At 35.6% G+C, this 21,853-nt stretch overlaps 1 protein-coding gene and 1 long non-coding RNA gene across 3 annotated transcripts in view; both read right to left on the bottom strand.

Moving 5' to 3' along the window:
- LOC123865884 (proton-coupled amino acid transporter-like protein pathetic) overlaps nt 1–2,052 on the bottom strand; it is a 31,875-nt gene extending 29,823 nt beyond the window's left edge. For both annotated transcript variants that reach the window (XM_045907085.1, XM_045907084.1), the window contains exon 1: nt 1,924–2,052. The gene's annotated coding sequence lies outside the window, so the exon portion shown is untranslated. The remainder of the gene's footprint in view (nt 1–1,923) is intronic.
- Nucleotides 2,053–19,356: 17,304 nt separating this feature from the next.
- Nucleotides 19,357–20,041, bottom strand: LOC123865885. The gene is made up of 2 exons (XR_006796065.1): nt 20,006–20,041; nt 19,357–19,748 (listed from the first exon to the last, which is right to left on the bottom strand). It is a non-coding gene; the product is annotated as an uncharacterized LOC123865885 (long non-coding RNA).
- Between the last annotated feature and the right edge of the window lie 1,812 nt (nt 20,042–21,853).

The raw sequence follows: 21,853 nt of genomic DNA, 5'->3' as shown, positions 1-21,853 counted from the left end.
CACAGGCACAGATATTAGTTTCTAGAATATGTCTGCAAAATTTCATGGACTTTGGTTGCTTGATATTCAAATGAAACTGGGACTACGATTGTATGGAGTAAGTGACGAAGAGAGCCCTGTTAATTGTCTCAAGGTAAGGCAGTTTAGGTACATAAGCCACGTATAATACTATGAAGATAATTATCATCGTCATCATCTCAAGTCTCAATTCTCAACCCATCGCCGGACAACTTCAAGGGCAATTCCTTAAAAGTTAAAATTGCACATGGTAATGCGCGTAAATGAGATTTTCGCCATATTTGCGTACCGCTGTCATGTCAGCCCTACCAAATATGGCAAGTGAGTTCTAAATGCACAAGTGTAAATTAAAAATTTATAACACCCCCGACAAGTGAAGGTTGCAGTAGCTAGAAAAGAGCTGATAACTTTCAAACGGCTGGACCGATTTTCTTGGCTTATAGCTAAGAACATTCTCGATCAAGCCACCTTTCAAACAAAAAAAATCTAAATTAAAATCAGTTCATTAGTTTAGGAGTTACGATGCCACAGACAGATACACAGATACACACGTCAAACTTATAACACCCCTGTTTTTGGGTCGGGGGTTAAAAAGCAAATGAAAATCACACAGATTACAATACCAGTCTTATAAAAGTAGAGATTGCGATGTTGAGTGAAATTAGGGCTATTAAGCCATTCATTTATCTAAATAAAGATTATTTTCAAGAGCAAAATCACAAAAAAATAACTGAATGATTATGAAGGATTATGAAAATAGCTGGATGATACTTTATCTCGACGGTCATAAACAATGCAGTTGTAAAGAATGTGATTTGCATGGTTTATACAGGGTGTAATTAGAACGCTAGCAAAAACGAAGACAGGTGATACTAGTGATGGTTACAGATAAGATAAATACATACCATAAAAAAAGCGAAAAAATATATTAAAAACTTATTTTCTTTTTAAAGTCCGCAATGTATTGCAAATTAAACACCTGACTGACGCTAGATCATCAAACTTCGCGTATTTAGATGCCACGAGGTCAATGCTGCGTCGTAGGTGGGGCAATGACCCCGAGTTTTGAGCACTATACATTGCGTGTTTGGAAAATACTAAATCGCTAAAACTACAATTAGTATAAGATAACCAAAAACTATTATGCATAAAATAAAATACAAATCTGTTTTAGAATGTACCTACAGGTAAAACCCTTTCATATGATACCCCACTTGGTACAGTTATCTAACTGAAAATTAAAACACATTTTAATTTTTTTTAATAATGTAACAACAAATTCACGGTTTTCAGATTTATTACTTTAGTTGTGCTATAAGACCTACCTACCTGCCAAAATTTCATAATTCTAGGTCAACGGGAAATACCCTATAGGTTTTCTTGACAGACAGGACGGACGGATGGACGGATGACCTAAAATCATGAAATTTGGTAGGTAGGTAGGTTTAAAAAAAATGTGTTTCAATTTTCAAAATAAGATAACTATACCAAGTGGGGTATCATTTGAAAGGGCTTTACCTGTACATCCTAAAACAGATTTTTATTTATTTTTATGTAAGTATAATAGTTTTTGATTTATCGTGCAAAATGTTGGAAAAAATACCCGAGTAACGAAACCCTCAGTGCGCGACTCTGACTCGCACTTGGCCGGTTTTTCCGGAAAAAAATCATGGGAACTCTTTGATTTTCTGGGATAAAAAATGGTCTATGTCTCTTTCCAGCCTTTAACTTAGGAAAACTTTAAGCAAAAAAACACTTCAATCCGTTGCTCCGTTGCAACGTGATTGACGGACAAACAACGAACACATTTTCGCATTTATAATATTAAGTAGTGAAGTGAGTGGCTTATTACGCGAATCCTGCGTTTAGGGCACTATCATAGAAAAACATATTCACTTTACTCACCCCAGTATGATATAAAAATAACACAATAATAATAGTTGTACACCGCGTGTTATCACAAAGAGGCATCTGTTATCAACGTCTGCAATCACGTGTAGCTAAACTTCAAATACACAGTGACAAGTGATCATAATCTTAGTAAATCCACCCTATACCAGCTACAGGATGTATCAAAAACGGCTCTAGCTGTACTGTTCGCGACAGGTCGAGATGGCAATTTTCTGGGTAGGTGACATCACATTCCGGGTAATCAATAGGTAGGTATCGATAATTTTTCTGGCACGTAATAAAGTGAGAGTAAAATTATTACCTACCGCCTATTTAGGGTTCCGTACCCTCAAACCCCCAAAGGAGAATCAGGACCCTTATAGGATAACTTTGTTGTCTGTCTCTCTGTCTGTCCGTCTTTCCGTCTGTTCGTCTGTCCGTCTGTCGTGTCTGTCAAGAAAACCTATAGGGTACTTCCCGTTGACCTAGAATCATAAATTTGGCAGGTAGGTAGGTCTTAGAGCATAAGTAAAGGAAAAAGCGTTTCAATATTCAAAGTAAGATAACTATACCAAATGGCGTATAATATTATGAAAGAGCTTTACCTGTACATTCTAAAACAGATTTTTATTTATTTTATACCTAATAGTTTTTGTTTTATTGTGCAAAATGTCGGGAAAAATACCGGAGTACGGAACCCTCGGTGCACAAGTCTGACTCACACTTAAGCGGATTTTTTTAAAGTAATGTTTTAATTTACATGTTGTTAAATGTTTATACATTTTTAGATTTTTCTCGCTTGTTGTATAATACCCTATTATAAGATTATTTATCACATTCCTGATCAGCTACCTATAGAAATCGTGCAATGTCAATACTTTATTAGGTATATCTCGATTGCATATTTTCAATTACACTGTCGGCCTTTGTTACGGCAGTCTCGGCACTCGAGGTTTCATATCTAATGTACTTATGAGAATAATTATAAATAAATAAATAAATAAATTTGCTAGAAACATTCTGCAAAATAAACCTATATTATGTACCTATAAGTATGGCAGTCCCTTTTGTAGCTATACCTATAGAGAGGCATATTCGCTAAGCGAATAATCTCTGTAGATAAATATTAAAAAAAAAAGTAATGTTATGTTATTAAGGGGTGGAGAGAGGGAGAGAGAGATAGATAGAGAGGGAGAGATTAGGTACTCTCTCTTTCTGTGCATCGTATTCCTCATTGCTGACACTTGTAACCCCAATTAATCACAGTATATTGGTAACAGTTTTCTTGGGATAGTAATATAGTACTGCCATTGCGAATAGTTTTTCTTGGACGAGTGTTTCGTCCAAGAAAATTCGTCCAAGTGACCGAGATTTCGACGAGTCATGTTCGAGTAACATAATGACAGCGGCAAGTAGGAATCGAAAATCTCAAGTTCAAAGTCGGTAACCCATCCAGTCATCAACTTGGGTGAACCTTGCTTAACAATCGCAATCGTTTGATATGCATTGTCACAATTAGGCCACAATACTAGGTCTTGATTGACGAGTGGCTACTTTTATCCCGTAAAATCCAAAAGTTAAATTCACGCTAACGAGGTCGCGGGCATCATTTAGTAATCTATACTAATAAATAAAATTGGAGTGTCTGTCTGTAATTTCGAAATAACTACCTCATATTAAGCTCATATGGTTATTTGAACGATACCATAATTGAATCACACGTTTTTAAAATTTTTGTCTGTCTGTCTGTCTGTCTGTCTGTCTGTCTGTCTGTCTGTCTGTCTGTTTGAAAAGGCTAATCTTTGGAACGGCTGAACCGATTTTGACGGGACTTTCACAGGCAAGTAGAGGATTGACCAGGGCGTAAAATAGGCTACTTTTTTAAACGACTTTTAAAAAGGGAGTTGTGTTTTTCTACCTATGTACACCGAAATCTCCGAGATTTCTGAACCGATTTGCGTCATTTCTTTTTTAATCGATAGAGGAACTTTGCGACATTGTTTCATAAAAAATTTGGAGTCCAACTCCTCAATCCTGATGCTGCAGGGGATCTGACCAATCCACGCGGGCGAAGCTGCGGGCATCAGCTAGTAAAATAATATTATATTTAGCTTGCCTACATCCTGCCACATCTGGTGTATAAAACAAAGCGCTCAAGTGGAATACGAAAATCCCTCTGAAAATTCATGGAATAAGTAGGTATTTTTCTACTGAGCTTAGGATTTTATTCTCCTAAGAAATATAATACTTGCCTACTTTGATATCGTGCGAGCTTTAGGTAAAAAATTAAAAAACCGGTTGAATAACCTGTAGTCTATAGTATAGACTCTATACTAACAACAAGTCTGTGATCGCCTTAGTACGACTTTGCGGATCTCGAAAACGTTGTTAGATTTCAACAATTGTGAAACTGTAACCTCAAGTAAAATGGGCATAGAAAGCTTGTTTAAAGCTGAACTTCGTGCATAATATAACAGCTGGAGCCCCAAAGTGGAATCTTGCGAAAAAACATCGTTAGCACTGAATGCATCTTTAAAACAAGGGAGTTTAGGTCCATTTTGCCCTGGCCCTTGACGTTAGTTTTTTATCGCTCTATCTATCAACGATACCGAGATGTGGAAACTCATAACAAGGGGTTTTCAAGCTTTTTTCTACTAAAAACGTTTAGCCCAGTCATAACAACTCGTAAAAAGTTTCGTCGGTGTATGTTGGATACCTATGCCGTATTTATCATACTTACTCTAACCACAAAACATTGACTTAAGTCTAAGGTTATAGGTTCAAATAATATTAAATACTAGATGATGGCCACGACTTTGTACGCATGAATTTTGGTTTTTGAAAATCCCGTAAGAACTCTTTGCTTTCAAGATGAAAAGTTGCCTATATCAATTTTCGGGATGCAAGCTACCTTTGTACCCATATTATAAATCGGTTAAACGGGTGGGCCTTTAAGAATCCCGTGGGAACTCTTGATTTTCTGGGATAAAAAGTAGCCCGTGGATGTATAATCGTATTGACTCCTATTTATTAACTTTTTAACCCCCGATCCAAAAAGAGGGGTATTATAAGTTTGATGTGTGTATCTGTGTATCTGTCTATGGCATCCTAGCTCCTAAACTAATGAACCGATTTTAATTTTTTTTTTGTTTGAAAGGTGACTTGATCGAGAGAGTTCTGAGCTATAATCCAAGAAAATCGGTTCAGCCGTTTGAAAGTTATCAGCTCTTTTCTAGTTACTGTAACCTTGACTTGTCGGGAGTGTTATAAATTTTTAATTTACATTTGTTATAACATTACTCATAAGTCTTGGCTCTTGACATTTATTTATAAGGATTTTATGTAATTTTAGTAATTGTTCGGACTTTCCCGTTACCTTGGATGGTTAGACTACTCACCTTGGTTCGCTGAGCCTTTGAGGTCGCTTTAAAATAAATCTACTCAATTTATTGTTGACTTCAATGTCTCATCTTTTTGTTTGTATACAAGACTTACTACTTTGAATTTTTTTATACAATTTTTAATAGTGGTTCTAGAAGGTCGATTTTGATTGAAGTTGCCGGAGCATTTAAGTATGCAAAACTGAGTATGTCGTACTAATATTATAAATGCGAAATTATGTTTGTTTGTATGTCCTTCCTTCACGCCCTCAGCAACCAATCGACTTGATTTTTGGCTTAGAAATAGTGGAAAGCAGAATAATATAGGCTGCTTTTATTCCGGAAAATCAAAGAGTTCTCACGAGATTTTTAAAAACCTAAGACCACGCGGACTAAGTCGCGGGCATCAGCTAGTATATATCACAAATGCCAGTGTGTGTTTCTGCCTGTCTGTAACATTTTCACGGCCCATTCGTTCAACCAATTTTTGACGAAATTCGGTTTGGAGATAGCTTTCATCCCAGAGATGGACATACCTATAGGCTAACTTTTATCCAAGAAAATCAAATCCCATGGGAAGTGTTTAAAATCTAAATTCATGCGGATGAATTTTGGCACAGCAATAACTTGCATCTCTGAGCGAATAAAAACTGCTTTTTATCTCGGAAGATCAGTTTCCACGGGAATTTTAACAAACCTAAAGCCACGCAAAGTCGTCGGCACAGCTATATCTAGAATAGTAGTATCTAGAGTAGTAGTAGTAGAATAGTAGTTCATAGTATCTGAAAAAGCGTTAAGTTAAAATTTTCCCACGTAAGGGTAATAACGATTATTATGAATTGTAATTATATAAAGTAATATTTTATTATAATATTATAATTTAACGTCCGTGAGTGGAATTGTTGTTAAGTAACCATGCGTTATGTTTTGTTCCGCCTTTACTTTCAAGTGTGAGATATAATCACACGAAGCAGTTAACAATAAGTTAATGCAGAGTAGAGTTGTGCAAGCGCAAGTGCTGACTGATCATTAAACGTAACCAGAGTGAAGTAGAGTGAAGGAACTCAAAGGTGACGTGAAATCAAAGAAAAATAGGCTATTTGTCGGCTACCTAGCGTCAAATATAGGAACATTTGACGCCTGCCAGTGACGCCGAGGCCTCAACATTTTGTTACAAGAAGTCGTTAACTGTGACGTAACGATACAGTAGCTCGATTCCGTAGAATCTGCACCAATCATTATTACAATCGGAATTGATGTTATTGGCTTTTATGTTATTCTTGTTGCAACAATGCATTGTAGCCAATAGTGAGCGAGCGTCAACCAATCAGAGGTGATTGCAATCGTGACATTGTATTGTCATTCTAACGCAATCAAACTGCTGAACCTTCAAAGTGGTGATGGTAGTTAAGTCCTCAGCCTTCTATTTGGGCTGTACTAGGGTTTTGTTCCACACCTCTAACTTTTCATGTGTTTTAAGCAGTTAAATATCACTCGCTTTAAATAGCGATGAAGGAAAACATCGTGAGGAAACCTGCAGGTCTGGGAGTTATTCTTATTAACGTTTTCAAAAATGTATGAAGTCTTCTAATCCGTTATTCGCCAGCGTGATCTAGTGTTGTGTAGGTATATCATTGAGAAATACATAGCACCTAGTGGGACGGGATGCGTATTTACGTTTCCGTGTACAGGTAGGAGGCAGTATTGCCTTGAAACACGCACGAGCTTGTATCGCTAACTCCCTTTCCAAACCCGTATTCAATTGAAGGCGCGCGTCCTCCAATCGCGCACGGATTTGCAACGCAAACTGTTCTTCCAAACACGTGTTCAAGGCCTTGAACACGTGATTGGAAGAACGCGATTGGAGGACGCGTGCCTTCAATTGAACACATATTCGGAAAGAAATTAACGTCACAAACCCGTGCGAATTACGCAAATCGGTTCAGAAATCTCGGAGATATCAGTGTACACAGGTAGAAAAACACAACTTCTTCATTTTTCACAGTCGGTTAAAAAAGTAGCCTATATTACTCCCTGGCCAATCCTCTACTTGTCTGTGAAAGTCCCGTCAAAATCGGTTCAGCCGTTCCGAAGATTAGCCCGTTCAAACAGACAGACGGACAGACAGACAGACAAAAATTTTAAAAACGTGTAATTCAGTTATGGTGTCGTTCAAATAACCATATGAGCTTAATATGAGTAAGTTATTTCGAAATTAGAGACAGACACTCCAATTTTATTTATTAAAAAATTAAATAAGTATAAATTATAGATAAACGGCCTTTGGTCATAATATAAAAATCTGTTACCACTACACCGAGGGATATTCAAATTTTGAAATGATTTTTCCTGGGTATCTCCCGAAAATGAAAAGGGAAAAAATTTAGTGAACACCCTCGAGCTTTATTCTCTATATACTTAGGCACTTTATCAATCTCATAGGCTTCGCTTGTCTTGGAGAATCAATCAAATAACAATTATTGTTGGATGATTATTTATAATTGACTAATTAGAAGAACACCAATAACGTTTTAAAATTAATTGGTTGAAGCTGAGGCTAATATGCATAGTAATCGTTCCTTATCGTATTTTTTTAAACTCAGGTGTGTTTTCCACGTTAAACATACTTTAATAAAAAAATAATAATTTTAATAACATTGTAGAATTTTATTGTTAAGTCGTGAGAAATTAAAAATAATTGCAAATGCAACATATTATTGCCACTAAAAACATCATCACCATCATCATCGCGATTTCGTATACAGGCTGCTTTTTATCACGGTTAATCATAGAGTTCCCAAGGAAATTTATGATTTTTTTTAACTACACGGACGAAGTTCGGATATCATTTAGCATATTCATAAACGAACGGAAAAATCAAATCTTTTGTTTATATTTTTAGATTATTATACGCGTGAATATACTAATAATATACATAAGCATCAATATTGAATATATTTATTTAAAAATAATATATTTTCGGACAAATTTAATAGATATCACTTTAAACTTTGTTTTTCGGTTTGGTAGAGGTCAACATCTTGCTTACAATCTTCGGCATTCTTATTGTAATAAAAGTATATAAGTAAGTACTTAATTTATTATAACCAAGCTTAGAAACTCTACAAATAAAATATCCGAATTTAATAAATTCCAAACTGAAAATATAAGCTTTATGAGTTTTTAAATCCTTGGCAATAATATTATTACAATAATATAACGTACAAATATTAACCTCTTATAAAAAATAATAAGAAAAATACTTACAGCAACTATAAAAAACAATATAATATTAAAAAAAATCCTTCACAGAACTTATAAATTAAACGGTAAATTAAATCGCTCTTATCACGTAGATCATTTAGAGTCTAGGTCTGTTATCAAACACAGTTTCTATAATCAGTCTATTAAAAAACACAGTTCAGATTAGGTATTTTACTATAAGCAGATCCTTAGTAATTATTATGTAGGTCTTTTAATAATACACGGATCCGTTCGATTCACGTTTTCGAACGTAACGCGTGCGCGTCTACGTTTGTCGTGCGAAACTGTGAGCGAAAACATTTTGTTGTATTGATGCAATAACCCTCACGAGTCACGACCAGTTGTTCAATTAGCCCCTTTCCTTGCATCTGCTAACCGACGATGTTAAAGGGCCCGTACAAACACATCGAATAAAGACGTACGATTCTTTTATTTTATTTTTACTGTCTATTATTATATTATTATTAAGTATAAATGTACTTATCAAAATTTGTAGTTACATACTCACAAATGAAAGCGACATTGGCACAGTTTAATTCTAAAAGAGATTTCCTCCAGCTGCCCATAGCATGCAAGACAATGAGTGAAAACTGTCTGTCTGTTTGTCTGCTGTAGGTAGGTCTTATAGCACAAGTAAAGAAGAAAATCCGAAACCGGAAATTTTGTTGTTACCTCACCAAAAAAAAATTAAAATGTGTTCATGAACAAAATAATTAGTAATTTCAAAATTTTCAAAGTAAGATAACAATACCAAGTGAAAGGGCTTAACCTTTACATTTAATTTAATTTAAAACAACTTTATTGTAATAAAATTACAAAGACAGTATATATTATGATACACTTAATGAAACAAAGGGCGACCTTATCACTAGAGTGATCTCTCCCAGGTAACCCATTCTTACATTCTAAAATAGATTTTTATTAATTTTTATGCTAAATAGTTTTTGATTTATCGTGTAAAATATCGAAAAAAATACCCCAGTACGGAACCCTTGGAGCGCGAGTCTGAATCGCACTTGGCCGGTTTTTTAATACGGCGCGGTCGCGCGAGCGGGGGGGTCACTTAAGTTCGCAAACTTGGAATACCTAATAATGAGGACACCAAACGGTATAAATCTACCAAATTAGAACTTTCCTTGACCTTTTGTGGCGAAAACCTTCTTTTATGACTTCATTGTCTGGACCACACGTTCATTTTTGTGGCTTCTTCAATATTGTGTGTTATTAATTGCTAGATGATGCCCACAAATTCATCTGCGTGGATATGTACTTAGATTTTTAAAATCGCAAGCGAACTTTTTGATTGCCCGGGATAAAAACCCATCTCTAGGATACAAGCTATCTCTTATTGTAGACATACCTATAATCTATTTGAAATATCAAATACTTTATATCCACGCATTCGCCCACGTGGATCGAGGTTTATAAAAATCCCGTGGGAACTTTTTGATTTTTCGGGACAAAAATTAGTAGTCCATCCCCGGGATGTATATAAGCTGTGTCAAAATTGGTTAAAGGGATGACCCGTGCAAAGCAACAACAGAACAAATAGACAGACAGACAGACACACTTCTGAGTTTAGGTAATACATTTTTTTATGCTTTCTCCGATATATTTTTTTAAAATATGACGGTACATCAGGATAATGATTAAGATAATAATTAAAATGAATAAAATGCTTCCCACTTCTGATGATGGAGCATCAGAAAGAAATCATGATAGTTAAGATTGAAGCATGAACTAACTACTAAAAGTAAACTTGGATAATGAAAAGTAACTGGACAAGTCAGGATTACACTGTTTAGAACTTTAGATTAACCGAGCCTTAAAATTAGAGACAAAAATATTTAACTAGTTTATGGCCGCGGCTTATCTGCGTGGACTACACACAAATCCCTATTTTACCCCCTTAAAATTTTCAGAAACATCCTTAGTGGATGTCTACGTCATAATCTATATGCATGAAAAATAGGTCGATCCGCCGTAGTTTGAGCTATGCGTTGATAGTCAGTTTTCCTTTCATATATTTTAATTGAATCTACTGAAATCGTCCAGTCAAGTACAGTGTAATTATAATAAAATTACAAGTACCTACTCGTACATATTTTGATTGTAAAACAGTTTTTTGTAACTGTACTTGGGTGTAAGAAAATAAAATGAATAAAATTTACTGAGTTGTGTTGGTTATTAACGATGTTTTTACGTTTTATCATGACACGGTTACGATTCCCTTCGAATAACCTTCGCCGAGAGTTCTAGAGTAGGTAGGTATTGAGCAAGGTGAATTACCTACTATGATTGCTGCTTACAAAATGTAAACAGCTGTAGTATCTCTCATACTTCGCATAATGCTTGTGTAAGTATTACATAGCTCTATCTACAGAACATTCCTAACTTATGAGGGTTGTGACGCCTTCCATTATTCTCTTATGCGACAGAGTACTGTCTCGTGCGTCTAGTGGTTAGCATATTTGACTGTGGATGACGAGGTCCTGGGTTCCATTCCCGGATTGGGCCAGTAATAGGTACTTATTGTCTTATTAGCTCGAAGTTAGAAAGTTGGCGATGTCTCACCTTGGTCCCATCGGGTTATGAGAGTGAGGGAATTTCTAAAACCATACAAAAAATTACGTCAAACCGTTGTAGCAAACCAATAAATAAACATAAACGATCCAATTATGTTAAAAATTTCTGAAGTTGTTGTTGACACTTGCGTAAAGATTTCTGAGTCAATACTATCAACATGCGCGTCTAGATTAGCCAGTAGATGATAAATATACCTACAGTAATAACTATGCTCTCATTGATTGCAATCAAACAATTTACTTTAACTGGACAGTGCCTTGTAATTGCATTGTGGAAACAATGCAATTAAGAACCGCTCAATTTCGAAGTTGAAATGGCATAGTAGGGCTGATTTTAGTTAGTGTCAGTATTATAGTAGGTATCATCATCATCATCATCAACAGCCTGTGGATACGCACAACAGACGGAAACGTTTAAGTGCGGAAACCAGCCCAGAGAGAAGCAGAAGAAGAAGCCTGTGGATATCCACTGTTGGACATAAGCCTTCCCTATAGAGCGCCAACACACCCGGTCCTCAGCCTTCCTCATCCAGCCACTTATTTATTATTATAGTATGGTGCACATTAAAATTAAAGTTCGACTACATAGGTAGGTACCTACTTTGCTCAAAATTTTAATCCTTTTGGCATAGCAGGTTAAACCAATTTTTTTTCTTTTTGTATGACATGCAATTTTATGTAACCAGTATTTATTTCGATCAAAATTTCATCAAAACCAAGAAGATCAGAACCAGAAAGAAGAGAATCAAAGAAGAACCAAGAAGAAGAGAAAAGATCTGAAAGGATATAATCCTTTCAGATAAAAGGAGATAACTGATTGACATTATAATCCCACCAAAAACATTTCATGTAAAATGTTGCCAAGACTCACAAGTTCATAATGCTTTCACTGTTAAAAAGTTATGAGATCTCTTGTAGAGCCAAGCCCCTAGCTGAGCTTAGAATTGCGCTGCCCATGGGACCTATCCCAAGTCCAAAGTATATAGCTCTTAAATGCTCTTGAGTATATCACATTTATAACAATAAAGAACAAATAACTCTACTTACAAGCTCTGATTTTACAAACCCTAAATCTTGGTTAAAAAAGGACGGCTTGGCCGTTTAATGTTCGTGGTACTTTTATCTGATATGACATTTAAGCCCGGAATAGCTTGTGTAATTGTAAATGTAATGTAATAAAAATTAGTAATTGTCGAACAAACTATTCCTTATGACCTTAATATAATATGTTAACTATGTCATGTAATAGTTTCACGAACATTAAACGGCCAAGCCGTACTTTTTTAACCAAGATTTAGGGTTTGTAAAATCAGAGCTTGTAAGTAGAGTTATTTGTTCTTTATTGTTATAAATGTGATATACTCAAGAGCATTTAAGAGCTATATACTTTGGACTTGGGATAGGTCCCATGGGCAGCGCAATTCTAAGCTCAGCTAGGGGCTTGGCTCTACAAGAGATCTCATAACTTTTTAACAGTGAAAGCATTATGAACTTGTGAGTCTTGGCAACATTTTACATGAAATGTTTTTGGTGGGATTTCATTTCTTTTTGGCAGGTGCCCTAGATTTTTTTTTGGATCTATTTTTTGTAGGTACCTACATCATTTTCATGGCCCGCTCTCTATCGTTACCTCTTTTTTTTAAAGCTTTTATTCCACTTGCAATGTATGTAACTATGTTTGTTTGGGTGGAATCTTGCAACTCAATTTTAAAGCAGATATATCAAATTTCAGTCTTTTAGGACTTCAGGAAACACATTTTTTAAATGTACAGACTGGGAAAAGTTTATTTTCCTGTTGTTTGAATGAAATCCCTAGCCTACATACCAAATTTCAGTCTTCTAGGACTTAGGGAAGTACTTTAGAACTTTTAACTAGAGGGGTTTTGAATGGCAATAAATCTGAAACCATAACAGGTAGACAATTGATACTTGGTACGTTTGATAAGTCTGTCAAGGACATATTATCCTGAAAAAATCAGCATTCTAGCGATAGACTTTACAAATAATTTGCTTCCCCCATACGTGGGAGTGGAGGGGGAAAATTTTGAATTTCTTAATTTTCCTGTAGTTTGTATGCAATTTCTAGTGTACACACCAAATTTCAGTCTTCTAGGACTTCGGGAAGTACCCTAGAATTACAGACTAGAAGTTTTGACTGTCAATAACTCTGAAACTATAAAAGCTAGACAATTGATACTCAATGCGTTTAATAAATCTGCCCAGGACATCTTATCCTGAAAATATCAGCATTCTAGCGACAGAATTTACAGATTTGCTTCACCCATGAAAGGCGTAGAGGGGGGGCATTTCCAATTTCTTAATTTTCCTGTAGTTTGTAGTCAATTTCTAGTCTACATACCAAATTTCAGTCTTCTAGGACTTCGGGAAGTACCTTAGAGGTTTTGAGTAGAGGTTTTGATGATCATCAGTGAGGGACGAAATCGGCGTATTTTAGGTATCAATAAATCTGTAACCATAAAAGCTAGATATTTGATACTTAGTATATTTGGTAAATTTGCTGAGGACACCTTATACTGAAAATTTCAGCTTTCTAGCGTCATCCAGACCGAAGTTATGACGGGTCGAAAATACGGCGAAACACTTCGAGAAAAAGGTACGTAGCGCCCCGGCCGCCGTTTGGCTCGTCTTGGCGGGGGCACTGCCGTGCCCCCTGATGTACGTAGTTCAAATGCCGAGTTGAGAACCTCGTGTAGGTAGATTTGAAGCCAGTTTTGCCAAATTTTATCTGGCAAATACAACAACTGGCGAATAGCTGTTCAGAAACTAAGTACCTACCTACTGAGAAGCACCGGCAAGATCTTTGATTTGATCTTTTCACTCTTGACTTGAAGGCCAATTTTTAGACCATACGCTGACCAAGTGCAGCTTGACAGACACACACCTTCCAGAACACTATGGACAACTCTCAGGCATGCAGGTTTCCTCCACAAGATATTTATCGTTAATTGCCAACCAAGACCCTAGTCAAGTCAATCATTCACTAACAAGCTATCGAATAAAAAACCGGCCAAGTGTGAGTTGGACTCGCGCACCGAGGGTTCCGTACTCGGGTATTTTTTCCAACATTTTGAATAATAAATCAAAAACTAGTAGATAAGTATGCATAAAAATAAATAAAAATCTGTTTTACAAATGTACAGGTAAAGTAAGATACTTCACTTGTTATCTTACTTTTAATCATAAATTTTCAGATTTTTTCCTTTACTTGCGTTTAAAGATCTGCCTACCTACCATATTTCATGATTAGGTTAGGTATAGGCTATAGGTTTTTGATATACACGACAGACAGCTAGACAGTCAGACAGACAGAAAAGTGATCCTATAAGGCTTCCTTTTTTCCTTTTAAGGTACGGAACCCTAAAAAATATATTACCTAGTAGGTAAGACAGGTGTGTGAATGTTGCTAGCGAACCTGTTATCTTTAAAGCTGTGTGTCCAATGGAAACTGTCACCAGTGAGGTTATTCGCTCTATGATCATTAGCAGAGTGAACTCTCGGTTTGATCCTGAACCGACGATATGTCAAATATTAGGCTTTGGTGACGTAAAATCAAAGAACAAATATAAATTAAATAACACCCCCGACAAGTGAAGGTTACAGTAACTAGAAAAGAGCTGATAACTTTTAAACGGCTGAACCGATATTCTTGGATTATAGCTAAGAACACTCTCGATCAAGCCACCTTTGAAACAAAAAAACTAAATTAAAATCGGTTCATTAGTTTAGGAGCTACGATGCCACAGACAGATACACAGATACACATGTCAAACTTATAACACCCCTCTTTTTGGGCCGGGGGTTAAAAATAGGGCTACCTGCGTCAAATGTACCTACTAACATTTGACGCGTGCCAGTGACGTCGAAGCCTCGGCGTTTTGTTAGAATTTCCCTAACTGTCGTGAACTGTCATTACTTAGTGATAACCACCAAGCTTATTTGTCATTTTTTAATCCCTTAAAGGTTTGCTACGACATATTATTTTTATATCGCTCAGTGAACCAGCAATGTAGAGCCAACCAACGTAAAAATGAGTTTCATGGATGATGATCTCTGATTTCCCATCAAGCGAGCGGATTCACCCTGCTTCACTGGGATAGAATTTCTGAAGATTCCATTTCCAAAAATCCTAAAACTCAAATTCCAGTTTTCAAGAATATAACTTTTAAAAATGACTGATCTTTATGCAAATTGTCATATCGCGAAATATTATAATTAATGTTTCTTCTTTTTAATGGAAACCTGCTGAAAAATGCAAAGGAAAGACGTTTAGGGGCGGCTCAATATAAATAAATACAATTTTTATTCATTTAAACTTTGACAAGTGCTTTTGAAGTACCTGTATGGAAGCTTCAAAGCACAGCTACCATATAAAAGCTTTAATTTCAATATCTTATACACCAATGTACGCCTACCCTAAAATAGCTAGGAATCTAGTTCTAACACCTACAAAAGTCTAGCTAATAGATTAAGAGAAAGTTGGCAGACATCTGCTAATTTGGAGAAAATTATCTTTTGTCATTGTGAAACGACTAACAAGCACTGTTCGCTTAGCGACAACTAATCAAATGGGTACCTGGTACCTTGCGGATGCTTTTTAGGGTAGAGTACATTTTTTTTTAAATCTTAAATAAACGTTCATACAAGGTCACCTATAAAAAATCCTTAAAAATCAGGTAAAAAAAAGTAATAAGTATAGGTTTAATTAAAAATAATGCCTTTAAAAAAGATTAAAAAAAAGTAAATGAGCATGGCTTTTACGCAGATAAACTTTTAACTTTTATAACATAACGAAGGTCAAACCCTCGCGGGCTCTTAGACCATAGAAGTTATCACATTCTCGTATTATGTAAGTTTGATACTAGCTAATCGTAAATATTGTCATTATTTCTAGTTTTATGTTTATTAAAACTTGAGAAGCAGTGTCAAGGGCCTACTAAGTGGAACTTTAGAACTCTGATTGCATTAGGTACCTACATAATCTCAATGTATGTGATTGGCTGAATTTAGTTTCTTATTGCTGCAATCATGTATTTAACCAATAGCACAGTTTTATAAGTGAGTGTCAGCCAATCAGAGGTGATTGCGATCGTTACACTGCGTTGTGGCTGTCTAACTCGGTAGGTCTTCTGGTAAATGTTAAGGTTAATTAATAGGCTGAGTGCAGACAAGGGTAGATGGATTCCGTGGAAATCTTAAGTTGAAGATAATTTTATGCTCTTTATTACTTCAAGGGAATAGTTTTCTTCCAGACAGGCGTGGGAGTTGTGTGGTAGTTGTACTCCTAATGCTGTGATTATAGGTATCTTGATTCATAGTATTCTTCAGGCGACTTTATTTTTAACCGACTTCAGAAAAAGGAGGAGATTCTCAATTGGTCGGAATCTTTTTTTAACCCCCGACGCAAAAAGAGGGGTGTTATAAGTTTGACGTGTGTATTTGTGTATCTGTGTATCTGTCTGTGGCATCGTAGCGTCTAAACGAATGAACCGATTTTAATTATTTTTTTTTGTTTGAAAGGTGGCTTGGCTTGATCGAGAGTGTTCTTAGCTATAATCCAAAAAAATTGGTTCAGCCGTTTAAAAGTTATCAGCTCTTTTCTAGTTTTCTTGTAGAAAAGAAGGTTAGATAACCCTTAGGTTCATAATATTCAAGTGTCAATTGACAAATGTCAAGCTGTCAAGATGGACGTTGCCTAGATATACATAATTATTTATTTGAAAATGATGTTTTGGAAAACTCAGATACTTTGGATCGTAGGCCAATAGTCCAAGAAAATCGGTTCAGTCGTTTGAAAGTTATCAGCTCTTTTCTAGTTACTGTAACCTTCACTGGTCGGGGGTGCTGAAAATTTTTAATTTACACTTTAATTTTTTTTTATGTATGCTCCCCGATTACTCAAAGACCCCTGAACCGATTTGGAACCCGATTTTTGTTTGAAAGGGTATACTGTGCAGGTGATCCTATATAAAGGTGAAGATCTGATGAATATCCTCGGAGATGGAGAACAGAACTCCTCAATGGACTTCAAAAACCACAAACACTCAAAAGTAAAAAATAATTTTTGTTTCTACAGTGTGTATGTATGAAGTCGGGCGAGCTTCACACTTTGATTTCTAGTTTATTTTATTATGCTTTTAGAAACAAAAATTATTTTTTAATTTTTAGTGTTTGTGGTTTTTTAAGTCGGTTTTATTTTTCTTTTGATTTCTTTTTTCTCGAATGACTTGGTTTCTTTTCTGCGATAAATGGAAGATTTTGATCTTCCATAACTTTAGAGTGAAATCCAGAAATACGCAGCGGGATCGTCAACTGCGCGGCGGCCATCTCCCACAATATTTCACGCCATGCACATCTACGCGGCCACTAAGCCTACACGTATAGATTCGCGACGTGGACGCTCCCGCATCCTGCGTTCATGACGCCGTCGCTTTAAGCATCGGACAAAGAGTGATAAAGCATGTAATAAACAAGCTCTTAAATTTTAAATGCATACTCTGAAATAACTGTCCAAATAAGATAGCAACTTCGCGCCCCAAAAACTGTTTATTACTGGTTTGGCACAGTTTTGTTCGGGCAGTGCAGCGGAGTAATAACGCTACGATGCCACTTATTAACAGGGCTCTTTCCGTCACTTACTACATATAATCGTAGTTCCAATTTCATTTGAACATTAAGCAACCAAAGTCAATGAAATTTTGCAGACATATTCTAGAAACTAATATCTATGCCTGTGGCGTTTTAGATTTTTCTAAAAATATGTAGTTTTAAAATTACAGGGGCTCAAAGATTTGTATGTGAATTTTTAAGACCACGTTACTTTGAAACCGAATATTTTAACAAGAAAACCACAGGCATAGATATATTAGTTTCTAGAATATGTCTGCAAAATTTCATGGACTTTGGTTGCTTGATAATCAAATGAAATTGGAACTACGTTTGTATGGAGCGAGTGACGGAGAGACCCCTCTTAAATACCTACACTAGTTTTTAAGATTCTTTATTTTAATTTTATTTAGATAAGATACAAGTTATCTCTTGACATTTTTATAAAAATTAGCGACAAAACGAGCAGCTAGGTACCTAAAAGGAACCTGGAAGGGGTATGGAACTTTCATTAAATTCCCCTACCGGGAATCGAACTCTGGACCTCCCACTAATAAAACCCCAGCGCTTACTACTGCGCCGGGAGGTCGTCAATTGTATCAAGAAAAGCATAACCTAAAATGCTGAGACATAATATCAGTCACCAGTGTAGTGTCCGTCTCTACCATCGTAACGTCATCATCAATTCATCACCGGTTCACTACTGAGACCACGTCATAGGCATGTTTTTCTCCATGTATTGTAGCGAAAGAGCGGACCGCGCATAGAGCATGCTGCATGTTCAACCATACATAGCGAATTAAGAAATTAATTGTCCCTTGGGCGCTGTGGGAATAATATTGACTGTTGATGAATAAAGTGTTGCGAGTGTGAGCTAACCCTAATGATGCGTTAGTGTACACGCTCTTACTTATAATGGAACCCGGTCGGACAAGTACGGCTATCCTATAAAGACCGGACCTACATAACTCGATTTGCGAATAAGCCAATTTTCTCTTTACTTTATTTCTTTAAACGCCAGTGTTAATTAAGTGAGATAAGTATTTTTTTTAACAACACTGGGGATTATAATATCGTCGCCTCAGTGCTTGTTTGTCTTATCTACCATTGGGTAAATTTTACAGTAGAAGAGTTTTTGCCCTATCTCTTTTTAAGAGCTTTAGTTTCTAGATTTCAAGGTTTTTCTTAATAGATGAGTTACCTATGTATTGATAGCTACAACATTCATAAGAGATGATAATTAATTATAGCTTATTTTACAGGTTTTGTATGGAGATAGAACAAACATGCACAAATATTATTATGAATGTGGACTTAGAACATTACCTTATTACAGATAGGACAAAGTGACTGTTCCATTTTTGCATGCTTATTTGTTCTATGTTCCAAATACATATACAGGATGTTTTTTGACAATTTCTTTCGAATTGTGATTTGAGTTTGAAAGAAGAAGACAAACAAACAATCTTTAATTGAAATAGAATTGCCAATCGTATTTTTTTTCATCAACCGACTTTTAAAAAGGAGGAGGTTCTCAATTCGTCTGTATTTTTTTAATGCTTGTTACCTCATAAATTTTGACTGGGTGAACTGACTGAAAGCTGGTGCTTCCCGTGTTTAACCCTGACCATTTCAATTTGGTCCAGTTTAGTCGGTTTTTAAAAAAAGTTTATATTATTGGAGAAATATTAAAAAATAGTACTACTGCTTACCACACAGATTAAGAGCATCAGGGACTGGATTTCTAATACAAACTTTCTTTTATTTTTTAAGGTTGGTGGTGTTAGTTACCATCGCATAGTTTTTTAAGGTGCTCATGAAATAACAAATGCAATTAAAGATTTTTTTTTATTATAACTGTCTTTTACTTAAAACAGTGCTTGCTTAGAACTACTTATTTTTTTTTATTTTTTCTTACTGTCTTGTCTTTTGTAGGCTTCCTCGCAATTTTCTCTTCTTTAGCTTTATTTCCTGCACTTAATGTCTTCTTCTTATTTTTGCCTTCTTTGGTTTCATTTACTTCTGTGTGTATATCCTTTTCATTTTTTCCTCCTTTAGTTTTATTTCCTGCATTGAGTGTTTTGTTCTCGTTTTTACCTCCTATTATTTCATTTCTTTCATTGAGTGTCTTCTTTGCTATTTTCCTATTTTTTTAATTCTTTTTCATCTGCTAGTTTATTCGCATCGATATTTTCTTTTTCGTCCTTCCATCGTACAGCTTTTTTAATAAGACTCTCCATATACATTTTGTCTTCTACTGGCATATATTTGAACATGCTCCGAATGTCATTAATTTTCTTTTTCGTTAATGTTTTATTTTCCTCTTTTATGATAATTTCACTTAAAATAGTGATTTTTTTCTTTCTTATGTCAATTGTCTCTTTTGCTCCAGAAAATGAAGTTTGATATTTAATAATATACCACTCTTCTTTAGAATATGTTATTGATTTGACTTGTTTATAAGGTATCTGATGGAAACCAAATTTTCTAGCTTCAGACTGAAATGACAAAAAATCGGGATCCTGCATTTGTGTAAAAAATAGTTTTAGAACATTTGATTTTATCTTAAGTAGGGCACGTAGTAGAGATAATGGACTGTATATTTCTTGGTGTCTTAGGTTTCTTTCTATCATGTTTCAATCATGTGAGGATGTTTAGTCATAAAAAAAAATCAACACCCTGTTGCAAATTCATAACGCAATTGAGTGTAAATTAAAAAGTACTTACTGCTCAATTTGCGGCTGCTTCTGCTCGTATCCACTTTTATAACCTGTTCTAGACATGATATTTTGTCAATATCTAGAACAATTTATGCACTAAAAACACTACAATTTATATAATTTTAGAATTATTTCTTAGTAACGAGGTTATTCTCCCGACGTCTCAGCCAAAGTGACGAATCAAAACAAAATGGCGGACATGGCGCGCCGCGGCACCGCGGTCTGTGATTGGTCGATTCAAAGGATATAGAACACTCAAGAACTCAACGTCTCTTACGATGTGGGACTTAAAACAAACACTGGACATAGTACAAATAAGCACAAAATTTTCATTGCAGTGTCGTGTCACTAAAAAAATTTAATGAGTTTTTTTGTTGTATTTAAAAGAAAAAGTTTAAAATCTTCCCTAACAGCAGGAATGAAATTTAAGCCGTAACAAATAACGCATTAAAAGTTATTTTCGAAAAATTTGGTAGATAGAACAAAAAAGCACTGAGGCGACGATATCTTCCAATCCAATCCATCGGCCTGCATGCGTCCATTGCGTATGTATATGTGCTACATTTCATCTCGGAAAATCAAGAAGTTCAAACATAAATCCACGCGGACGAAGTCGCGGACATCATCTAGTAATATACTGGGTGTAATTAGAATGCAAGCAAAAACAAAAAAAGGTGTTTTTTTTTAAATTGCCTACAGTCCTCCGATGTTGGGGTCTGAGTTTTTGTCCAACTTATAAGGTTTCTCACTTAATTATGATTGGTAACACAAGATATGATAAAGAGATATTCAAAAAACCCTGTATTTTTCAAAGATCGCAATATACTGCAAATAAAACATCTGACTGATGTTAGAGGTCAACGGACGTTGTGTATAAGGTGCCGCGGGCACAATGTTGCATCGTAAGCAGGGCACATCGCGACCAAATCCATAATATTCAAGGTGTGTGAAGTTTGTCAATCCGCACTGGGCCAGTGTGGCCGACTATGGCCTAAAAAGCGTCGTTGAGCGAGTTTTTTCTTTGATAGCTCTCGCACTGCGATAATTTAGTAAGACAGAGTTCTCGCCGACAGCATGCACAGCAAGCGATAAACTATTAAAATAACTGTTTCTCTTAATGACACGGAATCACCCGTCCATTGTACGTTTCTTGAGCCAGATAATAGTTGATAGCTAGTTCTAGTAGCTTCCTCGTCGGTGAGACAAATGCCTAAAGAAATTGAAGGATTGTGAGTAGTGGATCAGGAAAAAATAAACGCAGTATTATTAAAATGTAAATTAAATTCATTTATTATCCTGATGATGTTTTATTAGAAATAAATATCACAATTTTTTCTAAGAGTTATTATATTATTATATCTAAAATACTTAA

This window comes from Maniola jurtina, chromosome 6 (assembly GCF_905333055.1).
Source record: "Maniola jurtina chromosome 6, ilManJurt1.1, whole genome shotgun sequence".
Taxonomy (NCBI): domain Eukaryota; kingdom Metazoa; phylum Arthropoda; class Insecta; order Lepidoptera; family Nymphalidae; genus Maniola; species Maniola jurtina.
This window is presented reverse-complemented; position numbering and strand designations above follow the sequence as displayed.